General features: G+C 42.5%; 1 non-coding gene across 1 annotated transcript; it reads left to right on the top strand.

The window, feature by feature from the left end:
• The first annotated feature begins 1,324 nt into the window (after positions 1 to 1,324).
• On the top strand, positions 1,325 to 1,431 carry LOC112087243. The gene has a single exon (XR_002899987.1). It is a non-coding gene; the product is annotated as a small nucleolar RNA R71 (small nucleolar RNA).
• The last annotated feature ends 2,145 nt before the right edge of the window (positions 1,432 to 3,576 follow it).

Genomic DNA, 3,576 nt, shown 5'->3' with positions numbered 1-3,576 from the left:
ACATCGCCACATCTATTGCCTCTTGCTTCAGAGTTGATCACCTAGGATCGTATCAACCACCATGCCTTGAAGCTCTTTAGTCTTGTTCAAAATGGCATCCTTCTAGAACTTCCCCATCTTTGGCATCATTAATAATGCATCAATGAGAGGCATAGTGAGTGGTGTCTCATTGAGTGCCTTCTCAAATACAGCTCTTGCCTTGTCCACAAGTTGCTTCTTAAGTCTCCCTAGAAATGGGAGCTTGGGTTGGTATGGAGGTGGTGGCACATATTTCTTCTCTGGTTCTTGTTCCTTTGCTACCTCTTTACCCTTTTCTGTCCTTGGTTTCTCAGCAACTGGATCCTCTTTTAAGGCTGCCTCCCCCTCAGTTTGATCATTGTCCTCAATGATCACATTATTGTTCTGAATACCAGGTAACTCCTTTCCACTCCTCAGTGTAATGGCCTTAGCATATTCCCTGGGGTTGGGTTCTGGTTTTCCAGGTAGGTGACCTTGGTTCCTTGAGCTTGATGCCTGGTTTTGCTTCAGTTCCTTGATTTCCTGTTGCATGACTGCATTCTGGCTTGCAAGGATCTGTTGACCCTGAAGTAGTTGTTGCAGAATACCAACCATATCTGTCCCCATCTGTGGCTGCTGCTGAACCATTGGTGGCTGAAACTGTTGTTGAACCGGCGCCTGCTGTTGGAACTGTGGTGGACCAAACCCTGGTGGTGCCTTTTGCTGTTGCTGTGAGTTGAAACCAGTACCCTGAAATGGTTGCTGTTGTTGACCAAAACCCTGATTATGAGCAAACTGATTCTTGGGTTGAAAAGACCCTTGAAAATTGTTCTTGGGAACAAAGTTCTGTGGAGCTTGAGAATTGGGATAGACTTGATCTTGTGGGTTAGCTACATTGGTGTTCCTGTAATAAAGGTTTGGATTGGCATTACCATACTGATATCTCTGGAACCTCTGATTCCCAATGTAGTTGAGCTCCTCTTGGGTAAGACCTTCTTCACTTATGTTCTCAAAGATTTGAGAAGGTTCCTCATACTCTCCAACAAAATGCATTGGCTTCTGAGTGGTGAATTTCAGCTTGTCCAATTCACTTCTCAACTCCTTAACTTCCCTAGTGAGCCTCTGTTCTGAGCTTGAACCTTCAGACCTATTTGATCTGTCATAGTCTTCACCATAAGTATCATTGCTCAGTGCCAAGTTCTCCACTAGTTCTAAAGCAGCATGTATCTCCTTTTTCAGAAAGTTCCCATTGGAAGCAGTATCCAGCTGGTTTCTAATCTTGGGAAGAGCTCCTCTATATAGTGTGCTGAGAAGGGAAGCCTCACTAAACCCATGGTGTGGGCATTGGTTTGTGTAGCTCCCGAATCTCTCATATGCTTCACCAAAACTCTCATTTCTGTGCTGAGTGAAGCTAGAGATTTGATTCCTTAGTTTAGCAATTCTGGAGGTGGAGAAGAACTTAGACAGGAAGGCTTGCTTGCATTGCTCCCAGGTTTGAATGGAGCCTCTTGGAAGATTCCTTTCCCATTGGTGAGCTTTGTCACCAAGACTGAATGGGAATAGTCTTAGCTTGAAGCTGTCTTCTGAAACTCCATTAATCTTAGTCAGGTCACACACCTTATCAAATTGATCCAAGTGTTCCAAGGGATCTTCCATTCCTAATCCATGGAAGTTTGAGTTCTGAACCATATTCAGCAATGATGCCTTCACTTCAAAGTTGTTGTTCTGCACAGGTGGTGCCTGAATTCCAGCTCCATACTGATGAGCGTTGGCCCTGTCATTCTCTCCAACATAGACTCGTGGTTGCTCATATCTTCTTTGTTGGTGTTGGAAGGGCTGGGGTTGGTGGTGCACCTGTTGTCTTTGCTGTACATTGGCCTGATGCCTCTGTTGATGAGCTTGAGCTTGTCCCTGGTGGACATAAGCTTGTTGGTGATGCACCTGTTCCTGATGAACATTACCCTGATTTAACCCTTGACCAACTCCAATACCAGCTCCATTACCCTGAGCCTGTTGCTCCTGAACTGGTTGTTCTATGTTTACCACGTGCTCTCTTTGTTCTTCCATATCAGCCTGATCGACCTGTCTTCCACGTCTGTCCCTTCTCCTCCTTGGTACCAAAAGATTGATGTTGTCGTTGAGAGGGAAAGGTGGACCACAGCTTCTTGATCTAGACCTGGTGTTCATACACCTGAAATCATAAACAGAACTTGAAAATGTAATCAGTAAAAACAAGAAAGTAAGCACTTGATCTCAAGAACAGATCAAAGCTTAATGCTAAACAACCACAATTTGGCAATGGCGCCAATTGATAACTAAGAGTTTTCAAGGCTCTTTAGTGAGGTTATCAATCCCCTGTCTTGTAGTACAAGGGGTTTATCAATCCAGATGTGTTGTTAGACACTAAACTATGTGATCAGGTTCTTAATTAAAGCAAACAAGAGCGGTTTTGATTATCTAAAGACAACTACAGACTTAAACAGGATTAAAGACTAATGAAATGATTAAACAAGAACTAAACAATGACAAATGATGAGAATGTATGAATGATGATGAGAAAGGTCTTAGACATGATAGTGGATTAGGGTGCCTTCAGTGATAAACTAATGAGCTAATGAATCATATGATCAAGCAAACCATTCAACATAAACATCTTTAATTAAGTTAATCCTCTCATGAAGGTATTAACTCCTATGCTAAAACAGTTGCTAACCCAATCATCATCAGTGAAACATGAGTTAACAAGCATTAAGAATCAGTTTAATCTGTCATTTAAGCATATAGACAATCATTCCCATGATGAATAACATTTAAACCTCTAACAACCTTGGTTCAGGCATTTCATCAAACACTTTTGGTGCATGAAATGCCCAGAATCTAGACCACATATGATTTGTATGGATCTAGCATAGAGAACAGGTTGTAGAGAATAGAATATGCATGATCTAACCCCTAAACTCACTAATCTACCACTTAAGCACCCTAATCTACATATCTAAGACCTTAATATGAGATTACTCACTAATCATGATCAACACACTAGATCCTTTGCAAGATGTGTTGTTAATCATGATTAGAAGTGTGATTTGATGATAAGAAATGATAAAACAAGATGAAAAAGACTCTTCAAATCGATATTAAGCTCAAAAGCAAAGTGTAACAAGTGGTCTTTCACAAAAAGGGAAAAGAGACTAAAAATGGATCAAAGGTTCTCTCCAAATTAGGTCTAAAAACTATATATAGATGTCTTGGGCGAACCGGGTCAACCCGGAACAAACCGGGTACTGACCCGGTCTTGGTGGGTAAAGATGAGTTTGCCATGGTCCAGCATGTTCTTGGTCAGGCCGTGGCAACTTGACCGTGTCAAAGTCTTGTTCGCGTGTTCTTGGCTAAATCTTGGTGCCACGGTCTAGCAAGTCTCGTTCAAAACCCGTGGCAAGTGGTCGTGTCAAACGCCGAAGGTGTGTAAAAGTTGCCACGGTCAAGCCCTAGACCTTGGCATTCAGACCGCGTCAATCGCCGAAGGTGTGTAAAAGTTGCCACGGTCAAGTCCTAGACCGTGGCATTCAAACCGTGTCA

This window comes from Eutrema salsugineum, unplaced genomic scaffold, assembly GCF_000478725.1.
Source record: "Eutrema salsugineum unplaced genomic scaffold, Eutsalg1_0 scaffold_9, whole genome shotgun sequence".
In the NCBI taxonomy this organism is placed as follows: domain Eukaryota; kingdom Viridiplantae; phylum Streptophyta; class Magnoliopsida; order Brassicales; family Brassicaceae; genus Eutrema; species Eutrema salsugineum.
The sequence above is the reverse complement of the archived record's forward strand: the minus strand, read 5'-3'. Positions and strand labels throughout refer to the sequence as shown.